Source organism: Ambystoma mexicanum, chromosome 2p (genome assembly GCF_040938575.1).
Source record: "Ambystoma mexicanum isolate Mex_15411 chromosome 2p, UKY_AmexF1_1, whole genome shotgun sequence".
Classification (NCBI taxonomy): domain Eukaryota; kingdom Metazoa; phylum Chordata; class Amphibia; order Caudata; family Ambystomatidae; genus Ambystoma; species Ambystoma mexicanum.
In genome coordinates, this window is record NC_090923.1 from 192,824,816 (window position 1) to 192,845,392 (window position 20,577).

At 47.8% G+C, this 20,577-nt stretch overlaps 1 long non-coding RNA gene across 1 annotated transcript; it reads left to right on the plus strand.

The window, feature by feature from the left end:
• Positions 1-2,577: 2,577 nt before the first annotated feature.
• Positions 2,578-3,729, plus strand: LOC138565859 (uncharacterized). Its single transcript, XR_011301664.1, has 4 exons — positions 2,578-2,650; positions 2,767-2,814; positions 2,924-2,945; positions 3,227-3,729. It is a non-coding gene; the product is annotated as an uncharacterized lncRNA (long non-coding RNA).
• Positions 3,730-20,577: the final 16,848 nt, after the last annotated feature.

Sequence of the window (20,577 nt, forward strand, 5' to 3'; positions counted from 1 at the left end):
TGCTCATGCTGCTGGACATGCAGGCAGCTTTTGATCTGGTTGACCACTCATTGTTGGTCACCAGACTAAAAGAAGTAGCTCATTTCTTGGATAATGCTGCACTCTGGATTGGCTCTTTCCTATGTATTCGATTGGGTAGAGTTTGCAGTGAGGAGGCAGACGCTCAACCAGCATGTCTTGAGTATGGAGTGCCACAAGGGGACTGTTTATCTCTCTCTTTATTTAATATTTTTACCGTTCCATTTTTCAATCTTTTGGAAGCGAATCATATCGCCTTTACCAATTATGCTGCTGACATGCAATGTGCCATCTCATGATCTGGTAATTATGCTGAAGATGAAAGTACTATAAATACAATTAATTATGCTGAAGATTAACGTACTATAAATAAAATGTATCAACTTATTCAAATATGGATGGTGACTAATGGCCTGGCGCTCAAAGAAAAGGCAGAATTGATGGTAGTTGGCACTGAAAACAAAATACGTAAGCTGAGCATAGAATACAAGTATTTTGCAGTCCCTGGCTGCAGTATTAAAACACAAAAGAAAGTAACGACGCTTGGTGTATATTTGGATCAGAATCGGAATATGAAGGCCCAAGTTAGTAGCCTACAACCTTAAACTGCTGGCACAAATACACCCCTACATATCGCGTGCTAATTGCGAGACGATAGACAGGGCTATTCTGGGCTCTAAAATTGATTACTGCAGTAGCCTTCTGGTGGACATAGCCAAATTAGAGTGCACAAAACTACACACCATACAAAATAGTGTCTTCAGGGTGATTACTGGTTTAGAAAAGCAAGATCATATCTCAGATGAGAGGCATAGTCTGCATTGGTTACCCATTGAAGGAAGACTACTTTTTCGCTTGCTACTGATGACCCACAAATGCCTGATTGGTGTGTGCTCCTTATAATAATTTGTATTTTCATATAGCGCTACGAACCCTCAGGCATCTGAGTGCTGCTTATTACCCACGATGTGTGGTGCTCATTTATCGACCTCGGAAGGATGAAAGGCTGAGTTTGGCCCTGCCGGGATTCAAAGCTGCGTGGGCAGGCTCTGGACGAATGTCAAAGCGAGCGCCCTACTCGCAGTGCTATCTGACCGTTATATTTGAGGGAGATGTTTATCTACAAATCATGTGTACGATTTCTGAGGTCCAATCATACTAACCAGCTGGTAATACCATCTTATAAACTTACATATACTATGAAAGGAGCTTTCTACCTTGCTGCACCGAAGGCCCTACCCCCAGATATTAGAATATTGACATCGACTGATCACCTGAGAAAGAAGCTGACAACCTTACTCCTCAGATAACCTTTTGCTTCTACTGGTTCAGTGGGCCCTATTTCTTGTTCCCCTGCTGCAATCTGAGTGTCATATTTGTGTTTTTTTATGCAATGTATTTTGTTACTTGTTATTTGGCTGAACCCTTAATCCTCTGGATTAAATTAAAGTAAAGTAAAAGTAGCAGTAACCGACATCCGGGAAAACACAATCACTCAGTGCCCGCACTGAGGTAGCACTCAACTCCTAAGAAAGGTGAACATGAATGCTGAAAACCTGAAATGTTCTTTACTGGCTAAGCAATCGTATTTCTGGTCAAATAGTCCCACATTATCGAATTTTTAAGGGTCATTAAATACAGCTGGGGATATTAATTTTTCTGGAGTGTTCCTGTTGGGGACTTGGCATTGAGAAACATCAGCTTATGAACACTCAGGTTAGCCATCCAAATGTTGGCATCATTGCGCTATGGTCACAAAAAACTAAACCGGTCCCTCTGCAGTGGACCAAATTGAGGCAAATAGCCATCAGGAGCAAAGGCACACAGAGTTCATTTCCAGCTACATAATAGTAGTGTTAAGATGTTCTCTTATGCCTCCTGGCACCAGTTTTATTTATGAAAGGTTACTGCTACCCTTAGTTATGCTCTCTAACTTTGATAGGGCATCTTTGGTGTTGCGCTTTTGTCTGGCTGGTGATCCTAGTGTGCTCTTTGGCATGGGGCACTTTCTGTTGTACCTTAGTCTATGTAGATCCATTAAGAACTCGTGATACCTTTGGGAATATTAGGTATATACACATACATGGGAGGGCATAGGGGTCCATATAGGGGTCCACCATTCAGATTCTAGAAATACTGGTTGGGGCAAACACGTGACTCACATATTACTTTGGTTACTATCATCATGAGGAAAGCGAAACAGATAATAAACCTACTGTCTCGTTGTTGATCCACATTTAAATGGCTGTGCAGAGCAGCAGGCAGACAACTACATTATTCAAGTGTTTACCAATAGATGAACACACTCGCGTTTTCATTTTTCATTTTGTAAGTAAACAACATACCTTTAAGAAGGAAAGGGCAAACATCTTCCCTTTAATTGCATACGTTTTATTTAACACGGAGCGGATGCTCAATATAGTGTATTCCAAGCAGGTTACTCCCCATTCCCCGGGCTCCATGTGGATACGGGACGCAATGCTTAGCAACGTCCGCACGTTGCGGTGACCACGCAAAGCCACACAGGGATCTCCATAGTAACTACTCAAATAAGGAAGTAAACGCCCACTGGGCTTACAGCACCCGAGAGGACGCATCCGATGCAAGCGAAAGCGAGCAGCAGTGACAAATGGTAAGCGATTTCCACTACCATTTGAAATGCAGCTAGACAGTATCCTGATAACATACACCAAGCTACCAACTTAATGCCATACTGATTCCCCGTTATGTACACATTCTTTTATACAGGTCACGCGAGAAGTTATTTTTGACTCCCAAGAAGCGCCCACACACCAGGTACAATATCCCACGTGCATGCAGTCACTGCTTTTGCATTTGGGAATTCAAATACACGTATGTACCTATAATTACTCGTCCTTTCCCATTTTTTCAACAATTTCTTTAGATACCAAAGCGTTGACTAACAGGTACAGTTCTTACGAGAACCATGATTTTTATGTTTCTTTTTTCCCCATTTCAATATATTTGTTTAGAAACAGATTTTAGTGTGTATATTTGTAACAGAGAGAATTCCAACTGAAGTGAATTTGTGCTTTCTTTTTCTTTCTTCTCTCCCCATATTTCACCATGTAACCTTACGGATTGATTGGTATGTAATGCCACTGTATATGATTTTTGGCTTTTGAATGCACATTTAATTATTTATCTGAACTGATATTTGAATGATGGTTTGTTGCTGCTAATGTAGACAGAACATGTGGTTTAGGCCCCGACGAAGGAGCGGTGCTCCGAAATGCATAGGCATATATGACTACATAACTTTTCAGTCAGCTAGGATACTTGTTCATTAATGATATAAGGAGCAAATACTATGAAAAGAAAATCCTTTTACAACAAAAGAATAAACTAATTGTGACGTAACAATTAATTAAGAACTTCTTTGATCAATCATTTTTATACCTACAATACCTTTAACAAAAAGTGTTCCCTAATAACTCAGTTCTCTGAGTAACCACGTGAGCACCAACCTTAGCTGAATACCACATCCAGCTTTTTTTCTTCGCACTTTCTGTTGTTGGCATGGGGGAAGCGACTCACGCACCTGGCCGCTAGAGGGCCGTTTTATGAGCTGTATCCGCAATGTATAATTTTATCCTACCTTTTTTAATGTGCATTTTTTTTACTCTTTGTATGTTTTACATTTTATTCTTGGTTTTATCACATGATGCATGTTATTATCTTTTCTGTATATTTCTATGACTTTTATGAGCTAACACTGGTCGAAATAAAGTATTTTTTTTTTTTTTTTTTTTTTTGAGTCGAATTTAAAGTTTACTTACGCACCAAGGAAAACATATGGATCTGTCTCGTTTTCGAGATTTCATCGTCAAGAAAACGCATTTTTAAACTGACATAGACTCACTCCTGAGTAGATGTCTCATCAGCTCTGCTATGTTTTAGTTTCTGTGAAGAATTCTTTGCATTCATGTGTTCTCTGCAGAGATATCTCAGCTGGGAATGAGTGTATCTTAGGAAATAGCCAGCTGGTGGTGTTTGTCTCCTTGGAGATCTCTGAGCTGGAAATATATGTTTTGCTGGAGATTTGTCAGCTGAGTTTGAGCTTTTCCCTAGGTGTCTGCCAGCCAGGATTGTTACATCATTAGCAGGGTCTCAGTGGACTTATGCATGTACACAGAGATGCCTCTGCATGAATCAGTGCCGACCCCAGGTCTCCCAGCTGTTAGATTTTTGGGTACACCCCCCACATGCACATAGTAGGACCAGAATAAAATTCCATGCCACTATAAACAACTGGACTGGCTGCATTAAAACGCTTGTCTAGCCATGTAATAAAACATAACATTCGTGGTTTATCATCGATGCCCAGAAAACAAGCCATGCCACAGTAAGAAGGGGCTAGACTGGTTACCCCAAAATGCCAGTTTAGCCAAGTTTTAACACATGCCATGCTTTATCTATCAAATAAATCATGCCACAGTAAGAATTTGCTTTATCTATGATAAATCAAGCATGGTGTCTTATTAATTGGCTAGTCTGCCAATTCTAGTGACACATCACACGCTTGCCCTATCATGTATTGGCTGCTCATTAAAAAATGGCAGTGCCATTATGGCACCCCACGCCTCACCCCCGCCTGCCAAATTCAGCTCCTCCGGAGCCTTCCCAGAATATTCACATGCACACCCAGCCACCCACATACATCATACACTCGCTCACCCATTTGCACACATTACATAACCCCTGCATTTGTCCATTTGCCTTTCTTGCCAATTAGTCATTTGCGCAAGTTCTTTCCATAGTAGGCCTCCAACTCCCCCGACCCTTTGTACCTGAGCCTATCCTGCCCATGCAGGTGCCGAGGGTGGGGAGAGCGCCGTTTCTTTTTTGGGGGAAGCTGAGCCTTAGTTTGTTACCACCAGACGCCCCCGCCGTTAGGCCCCCAAGAGGCGCTGGTCCGGAAGAGCGACTACCCATTCCGGTTTTCTTCTGGCTCATCCAGAGTCTATCATTTGTGCTTGGTCGCCCAAACACCGCCTTACACTTTCCTGACCGTCCTGCGACACCGACGTTCAGGTGTCACCCTCCTTGCCTGCCCTTTTCGTGGGTGGGTGGGTGGAAAACGAAATTCTTCCTTCCTCACGGCGAGTCAGCAGGGTCCGACTGCAAGAGCGAGATGTTTCTGCAGTCGGACCCTGCTGCTTATAAAGAGGCTCGCCCGCCCCTATCCTTTGTTTTGCCCTTTGCGGGATTCACAGTCTTTTGGCGCCGTTCCGCCCCCGCACCCTCACCTTTCCCAGGGGGAATGGGAACAAGTGGTCTTGAGGACTCTGCAGCGGTTACAATGCTGCCTCCTCCATTTTCTTTGGGTCTTTCCCGTCGTCAGCAGCATAACCCCTGCATTTGTCCATTTGCCTTTCTTGCCAATTAGTCATTTGCGCAAGTTCTTTCGCTGCGCTTTGATTCTTTTCCAAGCAAAGAATTGGCCTGACACAGAATTTCAAATGGCAAACTTGGCCGAAGTTTTATTTTATAACACAGAATTTAATGTACACATTTGTGAACTTCAGTCTGCAAGTGTGGCGCTTGCTCCGTGCCGGTTCTCACCTGCTTCCCCCTATACCTTTGTATAGTTTCCATAATAGGCCCCTGTTAAGCGGAAACCTGTGTAGTTCCCTCTGGGACCACTGCAAAAGGTTTAGGCCTACAGGTGTTTGGCAGTAAACCCACTTGGTAGCAGTCTGTACCACACAGATTCACTTGGTAGCTGTGGCTGAGCAGTCAGACTTCCCTCAAGAAGAGTTAGGCAGTATGTGGAGTATACAACATAGGGCAATTTACACAGTAGAACAAGCAGACACGGAACAGAGCTTGGGTGTAAAGATATATAGGTATTTATTTATAACAACACATCTATGAAAAACACTCTGGCACTAATACGGCAAACAACTTAAATTACAATTACTAGGAGTATCTCAATCCTCTAACAATATGTCGACAAGTCTAGGTTCATTGGCACCACTTATTTGCAGACAGAGGTGAATGCTTTAACCTAGATTGCACTCTAGTATTCGTTAGGAGGGGAGAGAAAAGGCAGGGTATGAAACCAACTCGGTACCAACACTTTTACGAAACAATGCAAGGCAAGTACGGCAGGATCTACTGTAGATCACAAAGTTCAGAGGCCAGGCCCACTCGGAGAGAGGCAAGGCGCTATGTCCCAATAGTATCACAGTGGAAATGCAATTCGAGTCTTTGTTGCAAATTGTCACAGAAAGGTTGGACCAGTTTAGAACAAAAAGTTAAGAAGGTCTGGAGGCGACCCGATGGAGAGGCAAGGATTAAGACACCTCACGCTAACCGTCACAAGGGAAGCCAAGCGGACATGGTACCTTGTATGTGGAGAGACAGCTCCGGCGGGGGCAGTTGTTCCTGGTGGTGGATGCAAGTCGGGGCTTTGCCAAAAGATGAGATGATCTCGTCATCGAAGGAAAGTTGAAGATCGTTGCACCACCAGGGAAGAGACCAGCCACGGAGTGCTCCGTCACAAGGCACCACCTTTTGGTCGCGGTACGGGCTAGTGGCTATCCGGTTGCCGGGGTGCTCAGCACGGGCAATTCGACCACTACGCCCTGGAAGCAAAGAAAAAGCGAAGGGACTGGTTGTTCCCACCAGTTAGGGGAAGAAGACTCTCCAGCCGGGAGATCTCCTCTGTTGTTGGGAAGTGGTGAGACGGTTCAGCAGGGCTCCACCGGAGGTGTCATCGTTGCAGGTCGGCTCAGCTTTACCCTCGTCGGATTCTTAGGTCCTGTGGCGACTTCTGAAGATCCAGTCACAAAAAGCCATGCTTTTAAGCAGGAAACCCACATTCATTCAGCCTAGCTGTCAATCAAAACACGCTAAGTGGTGAGCAGGGTGGCTCACCACTTGGGCCAATCACACCAGAGTGCGACTTGAGTTGGCAAGGCAACTCAGTCCAGGGTGCCTAAACCCCCTCCCACACCCCCTGTGGTACCCAGACAGAATGGCACCACTTTGGAGGGCTTCTGTGTAGAAGCCCGCCAAAAGTGGAACAAAGGGCTCTCCCTTTGGTTCGGAGTTACAGAGACGAACACAGACGCCATTTTAAAAACCGAGTTCTGGCAGAAAATACCAACCAATAGATTTATTTAAGACAAATAAACCGGCGATATGTTAGAGACTAACAGGAAAAAGTATTAGCCTCCAACAATGGGAAGAATCCCATAGAATTATATTCGGGGTCGAATATAAGAAGTAGTTTCCACTGCCACCAGCCAAAACTCGACGAGGGGGGAGGGGACAGTGCCCCCTCGAATAACAGACCCAGGGGTAATCGAATTACCCCTACTAGTACGTCCACAATAGGATGGTTTGTACTAGTTCTGTTAGTAAATTTAGGTCTAGTAAAGCCAATGGTGACTTTACATGCCCTGGGAGACAGTAGTCAGTCCCAGGGTATGGAGTCTATGGTGGGGATCCTCTAGGACACCCCAGTGTTACAGCACGGAGTGTGCGGTGTAACACACATAGTAAAACATATGAGACCCTATGGAGTAAAAGACCCCATAGAACACATTGATATTCAAAGGAATTAACCACATTCATGTCCAAGAGTGGGAGAAAAAGAGTCTCACTCTTGGCAGGATGGAAAAAACAAACTCCAGAAATCCAGCAAAGCTGCTGGGGGACTCACTAGGTTAGGAAATTCAGCCTAAACAGAGAATTCTCCCCAACTCCCCCGACCCTTTGTACCTGAGCCTATCCTGCCCATGCAGGTGTCCGAGGGTGGGGAGAGCTCCGTTTCTTTTTTGGGGTAAGCTGAGCCTTAGTTTGTTACCACCAGACGCCCCCGCCGTTAGACCCCCAAGAGGCGCTGGTCCGGAAGAGCGACTTCCCATTCCGGTTTCCTTCTGGCTCATCCGGAGTCTATCATTTGTGCTTGGTCGCCCAAACACCGCCACGCCACTAGGTGGGTTCCCGCCAACCGTGGCTCCCCTTCTTCCTGTCTCCTTTTCATAACTCCAGCAATTTGGTACAAATGTTCCAGAAAAAAAGCTCCATTCCCATTGCAAATAGGTGCACCCCATCCTTCAGAAAGTATTCAGGCGTTTTCCCGTTGATCAGGCCATGCCTGATTTGATGGAAGCCTCTGCCCCTTCAGAATTTTGCCACAGCCCCATTTAGTTTTCTCCTCGATTTCTCGACTGCCGGATGGTTCTCGGCCCCCCTCCATTCTGCCCTGGCAATGACCTCTGACCACACAATCTCCGTCTCTCCCAACTGTGCCGAGATCTCCTGTAACGAGAGCGTAATATCCATCAACAAAACCCCCCTCCCCAGGCTGGTCAAATCGTTCCCTCCCAAGTGGATCACCAGCCCCTCTGGCTTCTGCTGCCTACCCAGCAATTTCCGTAAAAGCCCCTGCAGCTGTGCCCATTTCATCCCCGGCACATCGTGCCACTCAATACGGAACTCGCCAGCTGTCAGTTCCTCTTGCTGCCGATTCCAGCTCGCCTTGGCCCTTGAGATGAACGAGTGCCCTACTACCCACATGGTGCGTTTTCTCTTTCCTTGTAATGCTGGGAATGAGAAGTGGAGGGAACGGCATGGTTAACTCACATTTTTTCTGGCCTGACATTTCTTTTGTAGCACCCCGAAGACCATCTTCCCAAACTCTTGATGTCCTCTGCCCCCAATCCCAAGGCTGCCGCGGAGGTGGCGGCCCCTATTTGAAATGAATGTGTCCCAAACCAGCCCCCCGTTACCCCCATCTTGGCCAGGCCCTGACCCATCACCTTCCTAAACTGGAAGCGGCTTAATGCGGACCCGTCCCTGTGCAAGAGCCATGGTGCCTCTGTCTCTGACAACTGCCGCTGCTGGAGGAAGTTGGCCAACGCCTCCACTGGGCATGCTCTGCTTGTTTAGATGGCTTGTAGCGTCAATGCCACCCCTTTCCCCTTCTGATCAGTCTTTGACCTTCTCACATAGATGACCACTTGGGAGCTGCTCACCTGTATGTCCCTCAACCATAAAAACCCGCTCCCCTTGCCATCTTTATTCTCTGGCACCAGCTCGCTGACCCTAAGAGCCCCAAAGAATGCCACTGTAAAGGCAGCCGTGAACAGTACCCTCTCAGCCTCGCCGTTACACACAATGCCCAGACATTTAATGAACCCATGTAGTTTTAAAATATCAATTGGCCACCTCTCATCCGGCTTTGGTACTATTTGCTTCGCCCATCCTCTCATGGCCAGTGCGATGTAGTGTTTCTTGGTGGGGTCCTTCTACCCTTTAAGTTTGGCGTAGTGTGCTATGGCCGCCAAGTGGTATGACACCCATGCCCGGGTCCTCCCCTTCTTCCAGCACCAGCCCACAAAGGCCCGCACCGGTTTCTCCCCCTGGTCGCCTGGTCGCACCTCTTCTTGGAATTGCATAAAACGTTCCCAACATGCCCTGTACCTCTTAGCTGTACCTGGTGCCAGTTCTGTCTCTACCAGGGAGCTCAAATCCCCCCAATCATCCGCCACCACTGCTCCTCGAACGGGGCCATTTCCTTCCTTGCTTCGGGACAGCTTTCCCGGAACCTGCCCCACTGTAAACGAGACAGAGAATCAGCGGCTGTATTTTTTACACCAGGAATGTGCTGTGCCCTGACTTCGATGTTCAATGCTAGCAAACTTTTGGTAAGTTCCCTGAGTAGCCTTAGCACCCTTAGGTTGCTGGATGACCCCGTGTTGATAATCTGGACCACTGCCAAGTTGTCCGACCATAAGGCAACCTTTTTGTTCTCTAGGAGTTCCCCCCACAACTTGAATGCCACTACTATGGGGAATAGCTCCAACAGCGTAATGTCCTTTGTGACACCTTCCCTGTGCCATTCAAGTGGCCATGCCTTGCCACACCATCTGTCACCCAGGATTGCACCAAAACCTAGGGACCCTGAGGAATCGGTAAAACGTTTGCCCAGTCAGCCCTCCAGATTGCCACCCCATTTGACTCCGATAAGAAAGTATCCCACATCCTGAGATCCTCCTTTACCTCATTACCTAACCGTACGTGCTGAGAGGCGTGTTGTAAACCTACCATTTTCAGTTCCACACTTCTGGCAAACAGCCTGCCCAATGCTATTACTCTCCCCGCAAACTTGAGGTTTCCCGCCAGACACTGCAACTCCTTTAGGGTTGCTTTGCTTTTTCCCACTAGGCCTCGTATCATGACCTGTACCTTCTGTACCTTGTCCTGTGGGAGCCTACACTCGCCTTTTATTGAATCAATCTCAATCCCCAGAAATGTAAATGTAGTGGCAGGACCCATTGTCTTCCCTGGCGCCAAAGGCACCCCCAAATGTCCCATCATCCCCTGAAATTCATCCATGAGAGCCCTGCATTCCTCCGTCCCCTTTCTACCAATGAAGAGGAAATCATCCAAGTAATGCAAAATTCCCCCTTCCATTGATTTTTGCCTCACTGTAAACTCCATTAAGGTGCTGAAAGCTTCAAAACAGGCGCACCAGATAGCGCAGCCCATTGGTAAACATCTGTCGTAATAGTAGTCGTTGCCCACCTTGAAACCCAGCAAATGATAACTGTCTTTGTGAATTGGCAACTATCGAAATGCTGACTCTATGTCTGCTTTCCCCAACAGAGCCCCCTCCCCTGCTGCTTTCACCATCTGTACCGCATCCTCCAGTGAGGCGTACTGTACCCTGCACAATTCTTCCGGTATGCCATCATTCACTGACTGACCCTCGGGGAAGGAGAGGTGGTGGATTAGGCGGAACCGGCCTTCCTCCTTCTTTGGTACCAGCCCTAGCGGTGATACGACCAAATTGTCCATGGGTGGCGCAGGGAATGGTCCTGCCACTCTTCCTAGGCTCAATTCCTTTTCCACCTTCCTCTGCACCACCTCTGGTTTCTCCATTGCTGACCGTAAGTTGGCGTCTCTTTCCCCACCTGGTTACCCGCCCCCGGAATCTGAAAACCCCACCTGAACCCCTGCCACAACAACCTTGTATCAACCTTATTGTGATATACATTCAGAAAAGGAGTCATGGCAAGCAGATTCACTGGCGTGGGTAAGTTCCATTTAATCACACTTTTGTCGCTCACAGTTTCCTCCACATTGCAATGCTTCGCTGGTACTTCAATCGCTATTTGCTTTCTCCTTTGGTTTGCTACCGTCTTTGTGTTTAGCCTCGCCTGGGGAGGGTCTGCGGGGACCCGCGCCGCCTCCCCTTTGGTGCTTGTACCTGCATGCTTTCCCATACGAACATTACCCTTCTACAAACCTCCAGCAATTCTCTTGCTCCCCCTGGTGGGCTGCTGCCCGATACACCCAGGAGGAGGGCCTGCGAAAGGACCCCCTCCCCCGCTGTGTGTATCCTTCTCTGCCCCTCCCTGCCCGGGACCTCTCCCCTCATGGCTTGTCCTCTGGCTCCCTGGAGGGTACCACCTTGTCGATGTATCCTCCGACATCCAACTCATCCCACGACATTGCTGGCCATATTTGCATTTTTAGCGTGAATCCCCTGTCATAGTCCAACCACCCATCACCGCCATATTTCTGATACAAGTCATGCACATAGTGCTCATAGCGCATCCTGTGGATACCTTTCCAACATTACTGACATGTACATCCTATATGCTTCGAGCCAATTGTTAATGGAGTGCTCCACCTTGGCGCTCTCCCTGTCCCTATTTTCCTTCTCCTTCTCGGACAGCTCGTTCAGCCCTCCTCCCACGGGAACAATCCCCAACAATTCGAAGATTTCTATAAATTCTTTCCTCCACAACCTTTCTTTGACTGCCCATGGGATATGCCATACCAAAGAATTCACTGTCGCCCTCATGGGAGCAAACCCTGGTATTGGCCTACTTGAAACTTGAGGAGAACCATCTCCGGTTCCGGAAGCACCTCCAAACCTTCCTCTTTGCTTCTGCTTTCTCTCTCCCTCTCCCCTGCTAATTCTTCACTAAATTCTGCACTGAATCTGAAACTTGGCCACTCTCACCGACCTCGGTCCTGGGCCCAGCCACTCTCCACTTGCACTGCCTCCCTGGCAACCCCTGCACTGCGGGACTGTTCTCTGTATCCCTACAGCCCCCCCTTCCCAGCACTTGTCTGCACTTACCTTGCACTTGCCACCAGCTGGCCCTATTTATTTATTTATCTATTTATTTCTATTCTACTTACCTTATACTGCACTTTTCCCTTCCCCCTACCCCTGCACTTGCGCGGTCTGAATGACACCTGGCCTAGTAGGATCGTTGTCTGTCCTCCCCCTGTTCCCCCCTCCCTGTCTTGTCGCGCCTTGAAACACTTGTGTATAGGCGCGTTACAAATGCGATATCATATCATATCATTCTGAGTCGCCTGCCCCCAGGATCCCCCTGGTCCAAAGCTGCTCGGGCCTGCTGCTGTAAGCTGTTCTGTACTCTGAACCCCTAACAAGCCAGCCTCAGGTCCCAGCCCCCAACCACCCTGGCCCGCTTGCGCACTTGCAGGGGCCACCGGCACCGGCAGTTGTGCCATCCCAGTGGTGTTAGGTGCCCCCAGCCCTTGACTCCACCACTCCTGTCCCTTTGGTGACCCTGCTGCGGCGCCATCTGTGACTGTTGACTGCCCCCACCCCGGTGGACCCACGCTAGGCAAGCCGACTGATAAATAACCCCCGGGTGGGATCCCGCTTCTTTGAGGCAACTGACTAATCCCCCCTACTGGGGACCGTGCTTGACCCCCGCTTCCGCCCAGTGGCCCCCCAAAGCCCTGGGGTGCCCCTTGCTGCGACATTGCTCCCACACTATTGACCATCCCTTCCATCATACCATTATTAATAATTACATTTGGCACTTGCCAATTTTTTCCCCATGCTTGCATGCATTCCATCACCATACCTTTCACCATCTCCAGGGATGTGGTTCCTGCCCCAGCTACGTCCACTGTTCTGGTTGCAGGAGGGCTGGGTGGGCTCACACGGTTCTCTGGAGCCTCAGCAGGTGTAGGAGCCGTTAAGGCCACATCCTCCTGCGCCCTCCCCTTCTGTTGTGGCCTATTGGTGCTGCTGGCCTGTTCTTTGTTTGCTTTGGCCTTTGCCGTCATTGTCCTCTTTCTTTTCTTCACCTGGACCTCTTCTTCCTCGCCCTCTTCCACGCTGTGGATCTCCACCTCGACCACTGTTGCCTCACTGGTGCTGTCCTGAAACAAGAGTGGTGAGTTATCTACCACCTGGCTGCGCCCGAGCCATTCTTGGCCCAGTTGGGCCACCATAGTTGTCATCCAATCCAGCCCATGTGTCGCCGCTGCTACCCTGGCCATCTCCAGAAAGGCTGCCAGATCCATTGCTTGTGGATATACTGCTGGGCCCGCTGTCCGCTTCCTTTCCCCCTCGTGAAGCCTGTTGCTGTTCCCCGTGGCTCACTGTCTCCTCTTGCCCCTTGGCGCCCTTCAGCCGGCTGTCTGCTTGCCACAGGCCTTTCTGTGCTTTTCGCGCCCTTTGCCACTTGCCCGCTGTTCCAGGAAAGCGTCTCCGGCCCTATGAAAGGTCTTGGCTCTGTGCCGGCACCTCCCTTCCTTGCTCGCTCCCTCCCGCTGCTGCACTTGTTGTGGCTTGGTGTGCAGTGAGCAAAGCGGAGCAAGTCCCTGCGGCCCGCCCTCTGGAAGCCCGCTTGCGTCCGGGTCCTTCCGATGGGGACTGCGGCTCCGAACACAGGTGCGGCAAGTGCACTCGGCGCGGTGCAAGCTTGCGGATGCCCTCTTAGTCCGTCCGGCTCCTTCAAGCGGCGCTGCGGCAGCAGCCGAGCGTGCCGGCACCTGCGGTGAGGTTCCCACAGCAGCCGCCTATGGATGCCACTCGGGCAGTCAGGGACCTCTGTACGGGGCTACGGCCTCAGACCATACTAGCGGCTCCTCTCCTTGCCGGCCTTCTCTCTTCAGCCGGCTTCCTGTTCCCCACCTCTTCCTTCCGGTCTTTGTGACGAGTCTTGTGACGGTCTTGTAACGAGGCTCCCGGCACCCGATGCCGTGCTGTAAGACCCCGTCGCTCGTGCTGGTCCTCTACGTTGCTGCTGCGAGCTGCTCCCAACGTGATCAGTACTGTGGTAGTACTCCGTCCAGCCGAGATCCAATGAAAACAAAATTCTTCCTTCCTCACGGCGAGTCAGCAGGGTCCCACTGCAAGAGGGAGATGTTTCTGCAGTCGGACCCTGCTGCTTATAAAGAGGCTCGCCCCGCCCCTTTCCTTTGTTTTGCCCTTCGCAGGCTTTGGGTTTTTTTGGCGCCGTTCCGCCCCTGCACCCTCCCCTTTTCCAGGGGGAGGGGAACAAGTTGTCTTGAGGACTCCGCAGCGGTTACAATGCTGCCTTCTCCATTTTCTTTGGGTCTTTCCCGTCGTCAGCGGCAATACACACCCTTGCATGCATACATCATGAACATACAGCACAACTGCACAACTGCACACAAAACTCCAGGCTCCACTACACAGACAGGAAACCAGGAAGCTGTTCTAGTGTTCCACGCAGTGGGGGCTAACAGAAAATAACATTCTAGTTGAAGCGTGGCGCTATGGAGCGCAGTGCTGGGAGCACTGCACTGCAACTAGAATGTCAAAAAGACCTGACTTCTATCCAAAGTCACAGTGCACGATGAATTATTTCATTGAGGGTACAGTACCTGTTGTTTTGGCTATAGAGGTGTACGTTTTAAATATTCATGCGGCATCCAAAAATAGCTGTCCCCATGTCCTTGTGGGGAAGAGCAAGGAGGGTGAGAAGGCCCGGGGAAGGAGTGATTATTTGGGTGAGATGAGATCTTTGTATCCATGTAATGGCCACTAGAGGGTATGGCAGTATGAGGGTGCATTCAAAATTATGCAAGGGGAAGTATATTTTCCTTTTATTGATACTTAATTCACGTCACAAACTGCCAATTGCAGCATCAAACATGTAACACTTAACAACGGCATTAAGTTGCTGCACAAACACAACAAGCCCAGGCTGCATCAGACCAGGGCTTCAACTTTGACAGCATTTAAGCATGACGTCGCAAATACGTTGCATTTCGGTGCTGGACTTTCATTGTCGGCAGGACATAACTGTTGTGCAAATGGGTATGGTACGGTGAGCTAAAATGCACGCTCCTGGATGGGAAACATGCCATAGAATAGACTATTTAGACATGCAGTCGATTTACAAATGTTAGTCTATGGACTAAAAATCGAAAGATGTTCCCATCTCTTAAGGTCTTCTGTGCAACACGAATGTGCTAGGCAACATCTCCTCTGGACTGAATCATAAGTAGCCACATGCATCTTTCCGCCTTATTGGACTGCATCATTCAGGTGCTGATTGGTTCCCTGTGGTGCAGTGAGCAAGGGACCTGCATCTGGGCTTTGCTCACAATGGCAGACAAACTATAACTAAAACAAGCATTGGCAATGCCAACAGTTTGGGATTTTGTGTAGGCATGACAAAGGCACTTCCAGAGTGGAATTAACTGGCTGTTAATGGTAGCCGGGTACAAAATGGTGCGAGTACTTGGGCAGCTAATAGTTAGGCCTGTAGAATGCCTAATACTGTTGGCTTTGCCAGTGCTTGTGCAGAATTTCAGTGACGTACAAGCATAGTACTTATAAATCGAGTGGCTGAAGGAAGACCTGCTTAAAAGCCATTTGTATTACACCAGTAGCGCCAGTACTGCTCTAGATAAGTTATTTAACTCAGAGAAGACTATTTCATTTGATGATAAGGCTTAAAAAAGCTAGCTCGAAAAGTGCCCACGATTAAGTGTTTTGGCTGGGGAGGGGCAGGGACTGGGTGGGAATGGCCATAGGCATTAGCATGGACATGGACAGTCAGCGGGTGGGCAAATAACCAGAGGACAGCTACAAGCTTTGTGCCCCTCCACCTATGCCATTGTTCCCTACATGTGCTCTAATCCAATAGTTTTGGCCCATTATAGGTGGCGCTGGAGAGCCACCTAATAGCCTCAGCTAAAAAGTAAAAGCTGGGCTGCTCCCACTGATGGCAGTTCCAGAGTGATTTGCATACGGCTGAACCCTTGCTGCAACGGGCCAAATGGACTAAAATCGCGTGCTGTGGAATGTGGCCCAGAGCTCTCCCATTAGTTAAGATCAATTCAAAACCGTCTACCCATCACTTTTTAAGGCTATCATTTCCCTCTCTATGTGACAAAGCATATGACACTTGTCGCAGCATAGGAGCCAAGCTGCACCTCCCTGATAAATGCCAAACGAGGCTGGAGTTGCTTGCCTCTCCATGCAGAGGGGGTGTGGTCTAGCACTTCGGGCTGGGCCGCTCTCATTGGTGGCAGTGTCTGACTGATGTGCCTAAGGTTGATCCACTTCTGCAATGGCGCAGCCAGGTGAAATAAGGATGGTGTGGCAGGTTGCCAAGATTAGGAATGATTCAAAACTTTCTACCAATAATATCTTTTGTGTGCAGCAACATGGATTTATGGCATAAGGTCACGGGACCTTTGCAAGTTATGAGTTGGTTAATCACTCTGCTCTCTTTCATTAGACTGAAATCTCTATGAACATGTTCAGTCTCTGCAGAGACACCCTTGGGGTTCAAATGAATTGTCATGTATCTGTCCGGTCACACTCTTCTTTTTCACATTACTTTCCTCTTTCCTTCACTCCCTCGCTTTTGTCACATTACTTTCCTCTTTCCTTCACTCCCTCGCTTCTCGTTTTATATATCAGCAGCCTGCTGCTGTCTTGGGTTGCTATGAAGGGTTCTGTGGCATTGCAAACACACAGATAATTAAAACGTTAATAGTGAGATCATGGAGCACACACACATCCACTTTAGTTGACAGGTCTGGGTGATAATATATTAAAAGAAGGTTTATAAGCAGATTTAGAGAGCCTGAGAAAAGGACACCTATGTGATTCCCTGTATGGCTAGGCATGTATTTAATTATCTATTGGGCATGTGAGGCTTATAATAGCAGTGGCTGCACATGCTGCCTTATACAATGTGGGCCATTTGAGTTTGCACTTGGCATATGGCAAACAAAATCCATTGCCTTTACAAATGATTGTTAACTTCAACTACGTTAGTTGACTTCATTGGAGATGTGCATGTGGAAATGTTAGTGTTATTGATGATAGCTCCTCAGAAACTCTGATTCCATGGAAGTGTTTTATAATGGCGCAATCCCATAGGAAAATGATCCATGATTCAGGCCCTATATTTGTACACTTTGTATTAGTGCATTTTAAATATGGATGTTCGCTATATAAAAGGGGTCTTATGTTTCTAAAAAGGAGCATTTATCTAGTGAAGGATGCTAATTCCCAAAGGCTGCAATGAGTGTGTTTTTTTAATTAATGAATGCATATTATGACCACTCTGTGTGGAATACAAGGTAGCCATTGTAGCTATCGTAAATGGGACAATGTATCTGCAGCGCCATGTGGTTCATCAAAGGGCAAATGTCCACAATGTGGAGTGCCCGGGGTGATGCACTTCGTTTGCTCCATAGGTTTGGAAGGTGATTCACCACAAGCTAATGTGTACATCGATACTGATCCCCTTCTTGGCCATTCAGAAGACACATTTTAGGTTTTGGCTATCAAGTGTTGCTTTAGTGCCTCTTATAACGTGAAACTATAGCATTGTAGTACAGACAACATGGGGATGGGATGTTAGGAGGTACACAGAGCTGGTGGGTTTTTATTGATGTTACCAACCCCATTTTTCATCCATCGCCAAGCTAAGTCCTGTGGCTATTCCAATCGGCTACGTTACACTCCACAAAAAACACCCTCCTTGAAACTCTTTGAGCTAGCTCTATTATGCAGTAACATCACCTGTGTGCTGTATAGAACCTGTCATTGTTTCTTCTGAGCTGTCGTGTGCCTTCTGACACTAGCGTTGGAAGCAATGGGTGTTCCTTAAATGTGTTCCTTGCACTGAAGTCCCGTTTAACCTAAGCATGGGAAAAGTCATCAGTTGTGGCATGTGTGTGGGAGTTGACCGGGTACTGCACCGTATGCATAGGACCTAACACCATTTTCTATCTGTTGCCATCTTTTATCCAGTTAGTACCATTATGGAAGAGCCTGGAAAAGGAATATCACATGACTACACAAACATAAAAACTGTCCCTATTTTGTCTGGCATTTTCCTCAGGTATAAATGTGGAAAAAAACAGTGAGATCTACACAATATGCGGAATAAAACAGAAATTGCACAGAGAAACCGGCCTTCTGTGCCTTACTGAGTAGCAGGAGAGATGGGATCGTTCTGACTTGCATCGTATGTCATTCTAAAAGTCTTATCTGGTGTTATTTTGGCCACCACTGACCCAGAGGTCTCCAGAGATGGTTTTTCATACAGGGAGTATGAAACATTGTTGACATAGCCATGTAATGGTGTCTTATTTATTTATCGCTTTTGACAAAATACTCTACATAGAACATATTTACATGCAATATCACCCAACTGAAGTTGGTACTCATTTATTGACCTCGGAAGGATGAAAGGCTGAGTTGATCTTCCCAGGATTTGAGCCTGCGGAATGCAGATTACACACAGATTTTAGCATCAAGCGCTCAACCCACTGTGCTATCTTATCAGTTGATATATGTGATGCAAGCTGTTTCAAAAGTGATGTGGGTTTAGTTAGGTAACCAGTGTAGCTCTAACCAGTGGGGTAAAGGGCTTGTTTTTGATATGATATGATATGGCATTTATAACATGCCTATACACACGTGTTAATTCCGTCTTGCAATGATAGGGGATACAGAGTTCTAAACAGCTGTATCTGGGAGGAGGTAAGCACTGAATCAAGGTGGGCATTGCATCAGACCAAGTGGAAAGGACGATATCTGATGACTGTGGCAGCAAAGATGGTGGTAATTTTGTGATGAAATTTGAACTGTGAATTGTGAATTTCTGTGCTTGGCTTTGGATGTGAGATGAGGAGGGTAACCATCAAATTTCGCTTCTGGTAGTCAGTTCTGACCCGTAGTGTTCCTGGTAGAGCACACAAGGACGATTCATTGTTTCTTTGTAGTTTGCAGTTACATTTATGTTCTAAGATCCATATTGTAAGTGGATGAAGGGACCATGAGTTGCTGGCCAGCTGAGAATTCCCTGCGAACAGCCGAGGTTCTCTGCTGGCGTCATGCCTCAAAGAATTATTCAAATTGTGTATGAAAACTCCCCAAATACAATTAGCTAGTGGAGGCAGAGTGCTGGAGGTGCTGTGCAGTCTGTTCTTCCTTTCATTGCTTTTTTTTCCATTCATTAAAAACCGCAGCGGTCAGCGGAGTGGAGGCAGATTGACTGTGTGACCGTATGCAAGGATGAACGGTCACTGTCTGCCTGTTCGCCCGCCCTGTTTGGCCGCCCGCTCACTTGTTTGCCTGCTTCTGGGATACCGGCTATTGAATGTATGATAAATGATAAGATATTTTATTTGTATCATGCTCGTACACAGGTGTTTCAGAGCGCGACTAGGCAAGGGAGGGGAAACAGGAGAGAACACAAAACAACAGCGATCTTACTAGGTCTAGTGACATTGAGAACGCACAAATTCATGGGAAGGTGAAAAGGAAAAAAGTGCATGGAAGGGGGAGAGTGGAAAGTGCAGAGCAGAGGAGAGCAGATAAATAAATAATAATAAATAAGAAATAATTAGAATGGAGGCAATAAACAGTGGTAGTGCAGCCAGCAAGTGGCAAGTGCTGTGTTTGTGGCAGCAGACTGTGTAAGTCTGATAAGTGCAGAAAAGAAGAAAATGGGGGGGGGCTGTATGTGTACAGATACAGTCCACCAGTGCAAGGGGTGGCCAGGAGGCAGTGCAGGAGGGTGGCAGGGTGAGCAGGTACCTGGGTCCAGGGGACAGAGGGTGGCCAGGTGCACTGTGTCAAGAGGGAGCGGGTCAGCAGGGGAGAGGGGGAGAGAAGACAGAAGCAAAGAGGAAGGTCTTGAGGTGCGTCCAGAACCGCAGATGGTTCTCCTCAAGTTTTAGAGTGGCAGGGAGGCTGTTCCAGAGGGGGGCCCCAGCTCATTTCTTTGAAAAACGATTAACCCGGAGGGAGTTAGAGGTAGAGGAGTAAAGAGCTCGAGAGGGGAGATATTTGCGGAGGGATAGCTGACAGTATTTTGGACCCAGGCCCCAGAAAGCCTTTTGGACAATGCAGAGGGTTTTGAATTTAATCCTTGCATCCACTGGAGCCAATGGAGAGATTTCAGAACTGGAGAGATATGATCCCAGGGCTTGAGGCCAAGGACAAGTCTTGCAGTCCTGTTCTGGATAAGTTGCAGAGGGTGGAGAGAAAAGGCAGGTAGATTTAAGAAGAGGCTGTTACAATAGTCCAACCTAGAGAGAACCAGAGCTTGAGAGACCGTGAGCTTCTGAGGGAAAGAGAGGAAAGGCAAAGTACCTCTGAGGAGGTGCAGTAGGAAGTTTGACTTTTTAGAGACCTCAGAGATATGGGCGGAGAAGGAAAGTATGAAGTCAAAGATAATCCTGAGGTCCTTAGCCTCGCAGGTAGGGTTAGGAGGGGGGCCAAGGGAGGCATGCCAG